This window comes from Nycticebus coucang, chromosome 8 (assembly GCF_027406575.1).
Source record: "Nycticebus coucang isolate mNycCou1 chromosome 8, mNycCou1.pri, whole genome shotgun sequence".
In the NCBI taxonomy this organism is placed as follows: domain Eukaryota; kingdom Metazoa; phylum Chordata; class Mammalia; order Primates; family Lorisidae; genus Nycticebus; species Nycticebus coucang.
This window is the reverse complement of record NC_069787.1, coordinates 81615639-81631113: the sequence shown is the minus strand read 5'-3', so window position 1 is coordinate 81631113 and position 15475 is coordinate 81615639. Positions and strand designations below refer to the sequence as shown.

The window sequence follows — 15475 nt, the reverse complement described above, 5'->3', positions numbered from 1 at the left end:
AATTATGGTTATGGGGGAGAAGCAGAAAGAGGGAAGGAGGGAGGTGGGTGGGTCTTGGTGTGTGTCACACTTTATGGGGGCAAGACATGATTGCAAGAGGGAGTTTACCTAAGAATTGCAATCAGTATAACCTGGCTTATTGTACCCTCAATGAATCCTCAACAAAAAAAAAAACAAAAAAAACAACTTAGAACAGCGAAATTGTCCTACCTACAAATAATAAACATTCATATTCTTTGTACAAGAAAAAAAAAACATAACGGGAGGAATCATGCTACCAGACCTGAGACTACACTATACATCGATAGTGATCAAAACAGCATGGTATTGGCACAAAAACAGAGAAGCAGATGTCTGGAACAGAATAGAGAACCAAGAGATGAATCCAGCTACTTTACCATTATTTGATCTTTGACAAGCCAATAAAAAACATTCAGTGGGGAAAAGATTCCCTATTTAACAAATGGTGCTGAGTGAACTGGCTGACGATCTGTAAAAGACTGAAGCTGGACCTACACCTTTCACCCTTAACTAAGATAGACTCTCTCTCTTTTTTTTTTTTTATAGAGAAATGTTATGTTTAAGACATGAAACTATAAAAATACTTGAAGAAAGTGCAGGGAAAACTCTTGAAGGAATCGGCCTGGGTGAATATTTTCTGAGGAGGACTCCCCAGGCAATTGAAGCAGTATCAAAAATCCAGTACTGGGACCCGATCAACCTAAAAAGCTTCTGCACATCCAAGAACATAGTAAGTAAACCTAGCAGAGAGCTTAGAATGGGAGAAAATATTTGCAGGTTATACCTCAGATAAAGATCTTATAACCAGAATCCACAGAGAACTCAAACGTATTAGCAAGAAAAGAACACGTGATCCCATCTCAGGGTGGGCAAGGGACTTGAAGAGAAACTTCTCTAAAGAAGACAGATGCACAATCTACAAACACATGAAAAAAAGCTCATCATCCTTATCATCAGAGAAATGCAAATCAAAACTACTTTTAGATATCACCTAACCCTAGTAAGAGTAGTCCACATAACAAAATCCCAAAACCAGAGATGTTGGCGTGGATGTGGAGAAAAGGGCACACTTCTATACTGCTGGTGGGAATACACACTAATACATTCTTTCTGGAAGGATGTTTGGAGAATACTTAGAGACCTAAAAATAGATCTGCCATTTGACCCTATAATTCCTTTACTAGATTTATACCCAGAAGACCAAAAATCACAATATAACAAAGACATCTGTACCAGAATGTTTATTGCAGCCCAATTCATAATTGCTAAGTCATGGAAGAAGCCCGAGTGCCCATCGACCCATGAATGGACTAGCAAATTGTGGTACATGTATACCATGGAATACTATGCAGCCTTAAATAAAGATGGAGAGTTTACCTCTTTCATGTTTACATGGATGGAGCTGGAACATATTCTTCTTAGCAAAGTATCTCAGGAATGGCAGAAAAAGTATCGAATGTACTCAGCCCTACTATGAAGCTAAATTATAGCTTTCACATGAAGGCTATAACCCACCTATAGCACAAGACTATAAGGAAATGGCCAATGAAGGGGAAGGGAGGGGAGAGGTTAGGGATGTGAATGGATGGTGTCACAGGTACAGTGCATCTTAGAATGGGTACAGGCGAAACTTACTAAAGGCAGAATACAAATGTCTGTATACAATTAACTAAGAAAATGCCATGAAGGCTACGTTGAACAGTTAGATGAGAATATTTCAGATTGTATATGAAACCAGCACATTGTACCCCTTGATTGCACTAATGTACACAGCTATGATCTAACAATAAAAACAAAAGAAAAGAAAACAAATAAAATTCTGAAGGAAAATATTTTCAACCCAGAATTTTATACCTAGCAAAAGTATACCAAGAGTAAGAGTTTTAAGACAAGCACAACTCAAAATATTTACCTCATGATATATCGAAATACTGAAAAAATAAAAAATCTCCAACAAAAGTAAGTAGGAATACAAACATTTTATTCAGAGACAGGAACATAGGCATCAAAATAATGAGCTAGAAGAACTTCCTTTTGGAAGGCAGTTAGGTGGGAAGGACAAAAGGGATGCTCTTTTAACTGTGTGAATGTATAATCTTGATAAAAATATAAAAATATTTAAAGCTGTGATATCTGAAGAAAAAATATAAAAATAGAAGACAGAAAAAAACATTTAAAAGTAAGGATAACACACTAACGTGACTCTTGAGTACTATGAGGACATTGCAGAGGAAGAAGTATGACCTGATTCTGAGATGCTTATGTAAAGGGTGGTTAAAGTGTAGAAATAACTTTTAAATCTTGTGGTCCATCATCAATCTGTTGGGTTGCTTTAAAAAAAAAAAAAAAAAGAGGCATGACAGAAGAGGTGGCACAGGCCTTTCCTAAAGGTAGAATTGGGAGATGTTGGGGAATGCATTGAAGTAAGAATAGGCAAAGTCTTCTAAAAGTGAAAGGACCAATGTTGTGTAATAGCACGTAGCCTATTTGGAGACTGGCAGGTGTTCCCAAACATTGCTTAACATCATAATCAGCTGGGGGAGCTTTTAAAAATATTCTGATACCCATGACATATATCAATTAAATCAGGGTATCTGGGAGCAGGAGGCAGACATCAGTATTTTTTAAAGTTCCTTAGCTGTAGCCAAGGCTAGGAACCACTGGAGTAGAGTGTTTGCATGTGGTGGCTAGGACAGGAAAGGTGGGATAAAACTGTGAAGAGTCTCAGATGCTCAGCTAATTAACATTATCTCCAGTAGACAATAAAATGCCATTGATGGCTTTTGGCCTGGAAGTGATTGTGCTTTTTGAGGAAGGTTAATGCACAGAAGAAATCAGAGGAGACCAACAGACTAATTCATGGCTCAGAATGACCAGTGCGGAGGTGTACACCTGCTATGTGCATTAGCAGTCATTGATGCTTCTTTGCTTCATTGAAGACCATATGGTTCCTCTCTATGGTTCCTCCACTAAAAAAGCTTTATGTGCTGTCCTCCTCCCTGTCTCTAGGCGCTCCTTGTGTGGTGGTCCCCTAGAAGGACGTCAGAACCACCAGGAGGCAGCGTAGGCCGAAGCCTGACCCGGGGTTGGGGGTGGGGCTGTGGGGCTCGCTCTCTGATTGGGCAGCGGCGGCGTGTGGGGAAGAATCCCTGCCCCGGAGGAGTTGGGGAGGCCACACGCAGCGGTGGGCGGCTAGTTGTGCAGCATGCTGCGCCAGAACCGTTAGGGATATGACAGTATGACATGGTCCTAACCGTTTCCTAACTCTGTCAGTCACCACAGCCCTCTGAGGAGGTGGAGGGGTGAGGCAGAATCTTCTGGAGCTCTTTGCTAGTTGCCCCTTGTGGTGAGAGGTTCCCTCAACATGAACGCGGCCGTGAGTGTCGTCGAGCAGCCCGCGGCCTCGCTGCCGTCTTCGCTCCTGAACGCCCCGCGTGCCCAGAGTGGAGGGACGAGCACACAGTAAGTCCTTGACTTTCCCCAACCTCCTGACCTGAGGTACCCAAGATGTGGAGCTTAGGGGGCTTGTTCTTAATACTTTCTTTGTTGGAGGGAGAAACGAGGGAGGGAGAAAAGCCACGCCGAGGCCGTTGGCTGATCACTTTATTTCCGGGACAACGGTGGCGGGCCCCGTAAGGACAGCAGAATTCAGGCCTGACCTGGACGTGTCGGATGGGGGTGTGTCTGCCCAGTGCCTCGTGTTAACAGGCTCGAAGCACTCGTTTTTCAAAGGCGACCAGAGCCACCCCATTGGAGCACTCCCAGGCGTGATGTGAGACACCGAAACGCCCCCTTTGAACAAGATGACAAACACCCCCTCCCACCCAGCGGTAAAGCGCATGTGACAGTTTTCGGGCTCTCTCACAACTACGTGGAAACTTGGAATAGGTCTGCGGCTGCACGCCGCTTAGACCCCTGTCCCCGCCCCGCTCGGAGCAGCGGGGAACCGAGCCCACGGGGAGTAGGGGGCCCCGCGCGCAGCCGCTGCACCGCGCCACCCCTGCCCGGGGCGTTCGGGCTTGGGCACTGCCCGCCGCTCCCTGCCCGCCGAGAAGCGGCTCCCAAGGCAGCGGCGGCAGTCCCCGTGCGGGGCCTCCGGCCCCGGCCATGTGGGACCCGCGGGCAGCTAGGTGCGTAGCGGCGCGGGAAGCGCGGGGTCGCCTCCGGCCTTCCAGGCCCGCGCCCCTTCCCTGCGGGAAGCGGCCGCGCGGGGCGGGGGTGGCCGTGCTGGCCCGCCGGGCTATCCCGTGAGGCCCGCGGCCATCTACATGCAGACCTAGGCTGGTCGCGCGGGGGGTGGCTCCGGCCTTCCCCGCCCTGGGGGACGAGGGCACGCGCTGCGACAGGGCTGCGGCGGCGCGCGGCCTGCCTAGATCCCACCCGGTGATCTAACCCTCCGCTCTCCGCCCCCCTCCCACACCATCCGTGGGACCCTGGGGCCGCCCGCAAGTTCCCGAGCAGTGGACGAGCCCCCAGGGCGGCATTCTGGGCCGGGAGGTTCCTGGGCGCGGGGCTCGCGGGAACCGCGCGGGCGGGAGGGGCGGGGTTTGTGGGGAACTCAGAGAGCTCTGGCCTCTTCCCGGCAAGACGAGGCCTCTTTCCTTGCCCGCCCGACCGTGAGCTGCTGGACTGGCCCGAACCGGGCTATTTGGTTGCCAACCTGGCCTAACGGAGTCTGGGGGCGGAGTAGCAGCAAGGACCCGAGGCTAGGAAGTTGAGTCCCCGGAAGCCCACGCTTTTCCTTGGGAGCGTTTTCGGACCGGGGCTTGGAGCCTGTCGCTTGGGAAGTTTTCTTCGTCCCCCTTTACTCCACTACCTCAGTCCCGAGTTTGCACAGTCAGAAAGCCCTGTGCATTGGCAACCCTGCTGATAGAGCCAACCTTCAGAGATTCCCAGATGGAGGTGTTGCGGCTGGGCTGTAACCTTTGGTGCTTTCTAGGGATTTTTTTTTTTTTAATGGAGGGGTACAATTAGAAAAATAAAAAATTTTAAAAGTGGAGAGAGAACAGGGTCCTGTGGTCTCCAGTCCCCAACCTGCCCCAGCCTAGTTGCTGTTGTCCGAATCAATCCATTTGCCAGAAGGAAAGAGCTGGGAGCAAAGGGCGTTTAGTTCCGGCCCTGGCGTGCTCTCTCGCTGCCCTGTGCTGAGCGTTTGGGTGCCAGGCACCTTTTTGAGGCAGGGTTGTTTCCTGATGGCTTAATCTTTCGTTCAGCATCCTGTTTGGTGCTTTTTTATTTTTATTTTTTCCTGAGACAGAGTCTCACTATGTCGCACTCTCTCACCGTAGAGTGCTATGGTGTCACAACTCACAACAACCTCAAACTCTTGGGTTTGAGCAATTCCCACCCTCCCAAGTAGCTGGGACTACAGGTGCCCACCACAATGCCCGGCCATTGTTTTTGTTGCAGTTGTCACCGTTGTCCAGCAGGTCCGGACCGGGTTTGTACCTGCCTGCCTTGGTGCATGGCCAGTGCCCTAACCACTAAGATACGGGTGCTGAACCCCTATTTGGTGCTTTATAGAAAGTATTTATTACCTTATCGGGATTGCGGGGGTGGGCGTCAGAAGTTTGTTTCAGTTGTTTCTCAGTCAAGTATATTTTGTAGGATTGTAGGATGGGACTTGAGTTCTCTGGTTCTTGCATCCTCTACAAGGGATAGAGGTTGGATAGGTGTGTGTGACATTCACTTCCAAATTGCATCACACTGTGCTAGGATTATGGGTTTCTAAATCTTTTCTTTGACCAAGGCCCGTAGTAGAGATCCACACCTATCCCCCTACAAGAGCTCATGGTGTAGTTATTCTCCTTACAGGGTGAGGCACTATGATACTGTCCATTCTATTTGATTTTACAAAGCTGGTTCTAATTCATTAACTTCATTTTATGACTGACTAACCAACCTGGCAACTGCAAGTTTCTTTTGGTGTACTCTAGGAGAGGATGAGAAAGTGAGCATTTTCCTGGGAAACTGACTTTGGAAATGGGAGTAGGTGTAGGAGAGATGGAGGAGGCTGAAATTCATGCTTGTATAAGGAAGTTTATACTTGAGTAGTGAGAGTACTATGGGATGTGGCTGTGTGATTCAGAACAGTAACATCTGCAAAGGCAGGCTGCATATACTTCTGTTTACTTTAGTTTTGGCTGTATGTCCACACACAGCTGGCTTCCTGCATGAAGCCCATTGAGAATTTGTATGAATTTTGGGGAGGTAGGGGCATAATGGCTCCTAGTTTTATTTTTCTTATTAAATCATAGCTGTGTACATTAATGCAATTATGGGGTACTGGTTTTATGTGCTGGTTTTATATACAATCTGAAATATTTTCATCAAACTGGTTAACATAGCCTTCACCGCACCCCCTTAGTTATTGTGGTAAGACATTTCTATTCTACATGTAGTAAGTTTCACATGTACTTTTGTAAGATGCACCTTAGGTGTGGTACTGCTAATTACCCTCCCTCCACCCATCCTCCCCTTTCCCCTTCCCTCCCTCTCCCCTTTCCCCATATTCTTGGGCTATAATTGGGTTATAGCTTTCATAAGAAAGCTATAAATTGGTTTCATAGTAGGGCTGAGTACATTGCATACTTTTTCTTCCATTCTTGAGATACTTTGCTAAGAAGACTGTTCCAGCTCCATCCATGTAAACATGACAGAGGTAAAGTTTCCATCTTTCTTTACAGCTGCATAATATTCCATGGTGTACATATACCACAATTTATTAATCCATTTGTGGGTCGATGGGCACTTGGGCTTCTTCCATGATTTAGCAATTATGAATTGGGCTGCAATAACCATTCTGGTACAAATATCTTTGTTATAATGTGATTTTTGGTCTTCTGGATATGTACCTAGTAGAGGAATTATAGGATGGAATGGCAGGTCTATTTTTAGATCCCTGAGTGTTCTCCAAACATCTTTCCAAAAGGAACGTATTAGTTTGCATTCCCACCAGCAGTGTAGAAGTGTTCCCTTCTTTCCACATCCACGCCAACATCTCTGGTTTGGGGATTTTGTGATGTGGGGTAATTTTATTGGAGTTAGATGATATCTCAAAGTAGTTTTGATTTGCGTTTGTCTGATGTTTAAGGATGATGAGCATTTTTTCACGTGTCTACAGGTTGTGTGCCTGTCTTCAGAGAAGTTTCTTTTCAAGTCCCTTGCCCAGCCTGAGATGGGATCACTTGTTCTTTTCTTGCTAATATGTTTGAGTTCTCTGTGGATTCTGGTTATTGGACCTTTATTGGAGGTATTACCTGCAAATATTTTCTCCCATTCTGAGGGCTGTCTGCTTGCTTTGCTTACGTGTTCTTGGCTATGCAGAAGCTTTTTAGTTTGATCAGGTCCCAGTATTTTTGGTATTGCTTCAGTTGCCTGGGGGGAGCAATTGAAGAATGCAACACTATGTTCAAGAGTTTTCCCTGCACTTTCTTCTAGTATTTTTATACTTTTATGTCTTAAGTTTAAATCTTTAATCCTGTGAGAGTCTATCTTAGTTAATGGTGAAAGGTGTGGGTCCAAATTCAGTCTTCTACAGGTCACCAGCCAGTTTACCCATCACCATTTGTTAAATAGGGAATCTTTAACCCAGTGAATGTTTTTAATTGGCTTGTCAAAGATCAAATGATAGTAAGTAGCTGGGTTCATCTCTTTGTTCGCTATTCTGTTCCATATATCTACCTGTTTTTTGTGCCAGTACCATGCTGTTTTGATCACTATCAATTTATAGTATAATCTGAATCTGGTAGCATGATTCCTCCTGCTTTGTTTTTATTTCTGAGTAATGTCTTGGCTATTCGAGGTTTTTTCTGATTCCATATGAAAGGAAAGTATTATTATTTCGAGATCTTTAAAGTATGACAGTGGAGCTTTAATAGGGATTGCACTGAAATTATATATTGCTTTGGGTAGTATGGACATTTTAACAATGTTGATTCTTCCCAGCCATGAGCATGGTATGTTTTTCCATTTGTTAACATCTTTAGCTATTTCTTTTCTTAGAGTTTCATAGTTCTCTTTATAGAGATCTTTCATGTCCTTTGTTAGGTAAATTCCCAAAAATTTCATCTTCTTTAGCACTACTGTGAACGGAATAGAGTCCTTGACTGTTTTTTCAGCGTGACCGTTGTTGGTATATATAAAGGCTACAGATTTTAAGTGTTGATTTTGTAACCTGAGACGCTGCTGTATGCCTTGATCACTTCTAAGAATTTTGTAGTAGAATCCTTGGTGTTATTGATATATACAATCATATCATCTGTGAAGAGTGAAAGTTTGATCTCTTCTGACCCTATGTGGATACCCTTGATTGCCTTTTCTTTGTGGAATTCTTAAACTTCTCTTTGCTGGTTCGTTCTCTTTTGCTGTGGTTGCTACCAGAGACCTATTTTTGTGGTACATACCCTTTTATTATTTTATCTTTGCTTCTTGGAATGAAGATTCTCTTAGCAACCAAAGTTGAATGTTTGGGGAAAGTAAAGTTACCCTGAGGAAGACTTTTTTTTTTTTTGAGACAGAGTCTTACTTTGTCACCCTTGGTAGAGTGCCATGGTGTCACAGCTCCCAGCAGTCTCAAACTCTTGGGCTTAAGTGATTCTCTTGCCTCAGCCTCCAAAAGGTAGCTGGGACTATAGGTGCCAGTCACAACGCCAGGATTTTTTTTTTTTTTTTTAAGGTAGAGTCTCACTGTGTCACCCCTGGTAGAGTGCTGTAGCTTTGGAGCTCCCAGCAACCTTATACTCTGGGCTTAAGTGATTCTCTTGCCTCAGCCTCCCAAGTAGCTGGGATTAAAGGAATCCCTGGCGTTTTTTTTTTTTGAGACATGGTCTCGATCTGGCTCAGGCTGGTCTTGAACTCCTGAGCTCAGGCAGTCCACCCGCCTTGGCCTCCCAGAGTGCTAGGATTACAGGCATGAGCCACTGTGCCTGGCCCTGGGGAAGACTTTTTAAAAATTGAAGTGGAGGTTGGGGTGGGGCCTCTGACCAATGTCAAGAATGTGGCATTGATCATATTAACCTTTAGGAATGAACCCTCCTCTGCTTTTCCAGGTGGGGCAGTGGAATTGATAAGTCAATGCCTTGCCCTGAGAATGACCGGGGGGGGGGGTCACTGCTTTTGTAATAAGTTACTTCAGAGTGAGCCTGGAGTTCCCAAGGCCAAAAGCCATTCTTGTTACAAGAAATATTTTCAGAGAAGAGGAATCTTGGGGAAATGGACAGTCTCCTCCAGAACTCGATAATGGGGCTAGTGGCTATGGTGGGGAGAATAGTTGAGTTTAAAGTTAAAAAAAAAAAAGTATTGAACCAGGTAAACAAGCATCTCTGGAAGCCAAAAATGTCATGGTGACCAACTAAGGGAAATGTTCTTTTTTTGCTTAATGAAGTCCATTCTGCCTGACCAGACATTTTTCTTGGTCTCAAATTTCATAAGTAAGTATTATATTGTTTCTTTGTTTTTATTGAAAATCTAGAAAGGTGGATGACCTTTGCCTGTGATGCCCTGGACTCAGTTTACCTGAGTCATTTCTATCTTTTTCCAGAATGTTGAACGTCAGTGTCAGCGCCTACTCTGCACTCAGCACGGCACACTTGTATGAGCTCCCATGAGCCTGGTGAGCTGGTGGGAGTCCCTGTGTGTATTTTGGAGACAAATGAAGTCTGGGTTTAGCCGTGTCTGTCTTTGAAGTTCCAGCAGTATTTATATTGGGATTTTTTTTAAGCGTTGGGTCCTCCTGTAAATGGGGCAGCACTTGGAAAGGGAACAGGATTGTTAGTCCTAAAAATCAACGATGTTTTGGAGGAAATTATACCAATAGTATACAAGTAAAAAAATACAGCACCATAATGGGCACTCTAAATTCACTGTGACAGGAATCCTCAGAAGAACTGGGACGGCCTCATCCTTTATGTCCAGCAATGTGGCTTCTAGGGCAATCTCCTTTGGTTACCTTTGAACTTGCTCATCCTTTGCCCATGATGGTCCACTTTACCTTGAGACTTAAACATTGATGACTTTCAGGGCCCACTCAAGGCTGAACTTACTGGTCAGGTATTAAGGGTCCCTTTAATCTGGCCTCTAGACTATCTCTCTAATATGTCCTTTTCTTCTTTTTTATTCTCACATCTTTTTGCTTTTTGTTTTTCAAGTCAGTACTGCTCCTCAAATGTATCTGAGGGTATTATGGTATTGGACTATGGAGGATGTAAATCTGTAAGACACAGGCTCTGCTAATGGTGATAGAACAGAGTTAATGTCACACAGACTTGTAGGGAGGGATTAATGGAGATGCAGACAAGGATTCCGAGAATTCTCAGTTCCTGACTCCTTCCTCAGAAGAAATACAGCTAGTCAGTTTTGAGCTGTACCTAGACAGGTGAGGATAGCTTCTAGCAGGCAGATTGAGGGTGTCAGGAAGTAGAGAGGGGCAGTCCAGGTAAAAGGATTGGCTTCTTTTTAAGAATAATGGGGAACAAAAGGGCTTAGACTCAAAACATCATTACAGTAATAATAATGATAGTTTACTCTGTGCCAGACTACCTGTTAAATGTGTTCTGTATGTTATTTAATTCCCACAGAAGTATGTTGAGCAGTCCCCCCTATTTTACAGATCTACGCATGCCATATTGTAAGCTTCATGAGGGTAGCAATGTTTTTTGTTAGTCTTGCTCGTTTGTATATCCCAGGCATCAGTGCCTGACACACAGTTAAGTACTTGATTAATATTTGCCTGGCACACAGTAAGTACTTAAGGAAACAAGGAGTCTGGTTATGTAGGCAGTACTGTCTCTTTTCTAGTAAGAAAACTGAGGCCTTGCAATTCCAAGTTTCTGGACTTCCTCTCTTCATTAGAACACTCGTATCCTTATTCCCTACATCTGGCACTAGTCCCAGCCTATTACATTGTTGTGTACAAACAAGTGAGTGGGAGGGAGCCACATGAATTTGGGGTCATGTGGCTATAATATGGCATACATATAGTATTAGAGAATGCTAGAAAGGTAAGTTGAAGCGTGTGTGTGTGTATACAACTTTGTGTTTTATTTAGAAGGTTAACTCCGGAGGCTGAGAGTGTGGATGAATACATCTTTCAGCATGGCCAAAATCTATAGTTTTTTCAAGACCAAGTTCAAGGCCCCAGATATATTTCAGGAAACTTTCAACTTGTATTAAAACTGAGGCTAGAACTCAGATCCTCCCAGCATTGCTGTGTGGCTATCCTTCAGCTATCTCTGTCTGTGGGAGATAGTTTTATTTATCTCCTGGGCAACTTCAGACTTTTCCAATCAAGCAGTGGATGGTGTTTTTCTTTTCTTTCTTTCCTTCTTTTCTTTTCTTTCTTTTTTTGTTGTTGTTGAGATAGAGTCCCACTCTATGCCCTATGCCCTGAGCAGAGTGCAAAGGCATCATATAGCTCACTGCAACCCCTGACTTTGGGCTGTGGGCATCCCGCTTCCTCAACCTCCGGAAGCCGCTGGGATTACAGGTGCTCACTGCAGCGCCCAGCTGGGTTTTTCATTTTCTTTAGGAGTTGGGTCTCACTCTTGCTCAGGCAAGTCTCAAACTCCTGAGCTCAAGCAATTCTCCATCCTCAGCCTCCTACAGTGCTGGGATTATAGGCATGAGGCACTGCACCTGGCAGTGGATGGTGTTTTAACCTCTCTGCTGGGTTTGACTTGGCCTGAAGATTGATGGGGGAAGCAGATTGCTATGGTCTGGGGGGTAAGAGGTGCAATGTGGGCCATTAAGTAGCATTAGTTGGCAATCCTATCTTAGTTTCTCTTTAATTTGTTTTTGTGTGTACAGATTGCTGTGGTCTTGGGGAGTGAGAAATGTAATGTAGACCATTAAGTAGCTTTTAAGATATTACAGAGAGGATTGAGGAAAGATCTGGAGGAGGTGATGACTGGGTTACTATTATTCAATCTCAATTGTCTTTTTTTTAGAGACAGAGTCTCACTTTGTCGCCCCTCGATAGAGTGCCATGTCGTCATAGCACATAGCAATCTCCAGATCTTGGGCTTAGGCGATTCTCTTGCCTCAGCCTCCTAAGTAGCTGGGACTACAGGTGCCCGCCACAACACCTGGCTATTTTTTTGTTGCAGTTTGGCCAGGGCTGGGTTCGAACCTGACACCCTTGGTATATGGGGCTGGCGCCCTACTCACTGAGCCACAGACCCCGCCCAGTCTCAATTGTCTTTTAAATGAGAAAGCACCTTTGTTCAGTGGCTGTCTCAGGAATGGCTTGTGCCTTCCTTGGGGCTGCTCCCAACTTCACAGTTTCTGTAGCTTCCAGGTGCTCCCCACCAACAAGCCAGAGCCTATATGAGGGATATATGGCAGTTGTTGGGCAGCCTGGATTTAGCACATATACCTGAGTAACCTGCTGCTCTCTGATACTAATTTGTCTTTTAAAAAAATTAATTAATAATTTTCTTTCAATTGTCTCAACTTTCTTTTCTTTTCTTTCTTTTTTTTTTTTTTTAACAGACTCAATTCACTTTATTATTGCATAAAAACCCTATGTTGTAGCCACAGCTGGAGCCTGGGTCCTCTGCACAGAGACTCTGGTGTGGGTCTTGACAAGATGGTCAGTAAATTCTTGGTAAGGAGACTTGGTGAACACTGTCTCTTTCCAGAGATCAGGAGTGAGATAGCTGTAGGTCTTGGAAATGGCATCAAAAGTGGCCTTGGCAAAGTTGCCCAGGGTGGCAGTGCAGCCCCTGGCTGAAGTGTAGCAGTCATCAATCCCAGTCATCATTAGTAGCTTCTTAGGCACAGGCCCTGAGGCAATGCCAATTCCTCTAGGAGCAGGGATGAGACGTACCAGCACAGAGCCACAGCGGCCTGTCACCTTGCAAGGAACAGTGTGAGGCTTGCCAATCTTATTCCCCCAGTAGCCTCTCTGCACTGGGACAATAGAGAGCTTGGCCAGGATGATGGCACCTCGGATGGCAGTGGTTACTTCCTTGGAACACTTAACACCCAGACCAATATGACCATTGTAGTCCCTAATAGCAACAAACGCCTTGAACCTGGTCTGCTGACCAGCGCGGGTCTGTTTTTGGACGGCATAATCTTCAAAACTTCATCCTTGAGAGATGCCCCCAAGAAAAAAATCAGTGATCTCAGATTCCTTAATGGGCAAAGAGAAAAGATATATCTCCTCCAGGGATTTGATCTTCATGTCCTTGACCAGACGGCCCAGCTTGGTGACGGGCATCCACTCTTTGTCCTCGGCCTTGCCTCTGCAAGCTCCGCGGCCTCAGCCCTGGCCCCGACCCCGGCCGGACCCCGGCCGTGGATGCCGCTGCCGAAGCCTCCACAGAAACCACCATGGCCTCCCATTCCAGGGCCCCCGGGGCCTCCAGGCCCTCCCGCTGCACCAGCGTCATCCGCCATTTGGTGTTTTTGTCGGAAAAGAAGCTGTCTAAACTTTCTTAACTACTTCACCTTATTTTTTCTTGGTTTTAAATTATTTAATTAAATTTTTTTTTGGCCGGGGCTGGGTTTGAACCCACCACCTCTGGCATATGGGACCGGCACCCTACTCCTTGAGCCATAGGCGCCACCCTTAAATTTTTTTTTTTTTTTTGAGTTAAGTTCTCTTTCTGTTACCAAGGCTAGAGTGCGGTGGCATCATCATAGCTCACTGTAGCCTCAAACTCCTGGGCTCCAGCAATCCTTCTGCCTCAGTCTCCTAAGTTGCTGGGACTACAGGTAGTTGCCACCACAATAGGCTTTTAAAAGGTTTTCTTTTTTTTTAGAGACAGGGTCTTGTTATGTTGTTATGTTGCTCAGGATGCTCTTGAACTTCTGGCTTCAAACAATCCTCTTGCTTTGACCACCCAAAATGTTGTGATTACGGGCATGAGCCACCCAGCCCAGCTTCTTTAGTAATACTTTTTGAGTGTCTTTCTGGGACCTGGCTTGGTTTTAGGGACTTAGTACTGTCATCTCTCTTTCAAGGCATGTATCATCTGCACACTGTCCACAACTGAGGGTAAGGCTCTCAGAGAATCCTTCCTTGAGAATGGCTGTCTTTAGTCTGAGTTTACATTTTTACTCCCTTTTTGGAGCTAAAATATTGTTTCCTTTGTGAAATTATGGGGACAATAGATGGTATTCTTTTCTTTTTTCTTTTTTTTTTTTTAAATACTCTTATTTGACAAAATAGTTGGTAATCTTCTTTTAGGTTCCCTTTAATTTCTTTTTTTGTGTGTGCAGATGTGCTGTTAGCTAGTTCCAAAAATCTAGGAACTACTCATCTATAGGATTATTCTTTGCTTTTAACATTAATCTTCAGGACTATGATTGCACATGGGGATATGTGGCCTTGTTTGCTGACCATTAAATCTGAACAGGTGCTTATTAATTTTTAAACATCTCCTTTGTTTTCTCCAGGTAGCCAATAATTTCCATGATTTTATTTTAGTTGCACTTATCTGGTTGTTTCTGGTTTATACTTTGTGTGGTTGGCTTTTATTAAGTTTGTGTATTTCTCCAAGGGAACAGCTGACAGTTCAACTTTTTTTGGCTTTTTAGGAAAAGGGGAGAAATCTAATACCACCAGTGAAATCGTCTAGTCTCAATTAAACTTCCAAAATCTTTTTCTTTTCCATTCCTTCAGTTTAATCATCTGTCTCTGATAAAGAACTGATCAAAAACTTATTTATTCATGCAATGATGCTGAACCCTTGGGTTGCAGAAATACATGGTGTCCCAAAATCACCCATGAAGCCCCTATACATAGGGAGAATGGGAAATTGTAGCTAAATGTACCTTTATGTACAAAATAGTCATTACAAGGTTTTACAATACAAAATACTCTGTATATGTTGGCAACCTCTTTGTAAAATTTTGTAATGAATTTGTAAGTAAAGGTACCTTTAACTACAATTTCCCATTTTCCTTATGTATTGTAGCTTTATGAGTGATCTTTGGGACACATTATAATAAGACTAAGACTTAGTTTTTGCCTTGAGAGTTTGGGCTGATGGAGAGAGCAGTAAAACAAAGGGTTTAGTATCGAGAGCCGTTGAGGACTAGCATAGCACCTGAAACTAAGAGGCTGGGTGGGAAATATATGCAAAAGAGCAAGTAAATTGTAACTCAGGGTGTCAGGTGGTATAAAAGCTATATAAAGAGCCTTATAGATGTGTTGAGAACAGCAGAGGGAACTGTGGCCCCTCATCGTGCTGAGGTGGACATGTAGGAGACAATGAGGTTGTAGGAGATTAGAGTAGAAGGAGGGAGACAGGCCCAGAGTATCTGAATATCCTTTGGGGGAAGACCTGATATGCATGGAAGTTGTGCTTGAGAGGCAGGTGGTATGCAGGCAGGGGGAGGGGAAGGTAGGGAGAGCAACGAAAAGGTGAGGAAGCTTGATGAGGAAGATATTCCTGGAGGGTGTGTGTTAACCCACCTCAGGGTCAGCTGTTCTGGGGTCTGCATG

The 15475-nt window shown here is 44.5% G+C and overlaps 1 pseudogene; it reads right to left on the bottom strand.

The window, feature by feature from the left end:
• Positions 1–12482: 12482 nt before the first annotated feature.
• Positions 12483–13422, bottom strand: LOC128592151 (40S ribosomal protein S2-like; annotated as a pseudogene).
• Between the last annotated feature and the right edge of the window lie 2053 nt (positions 13423–15475).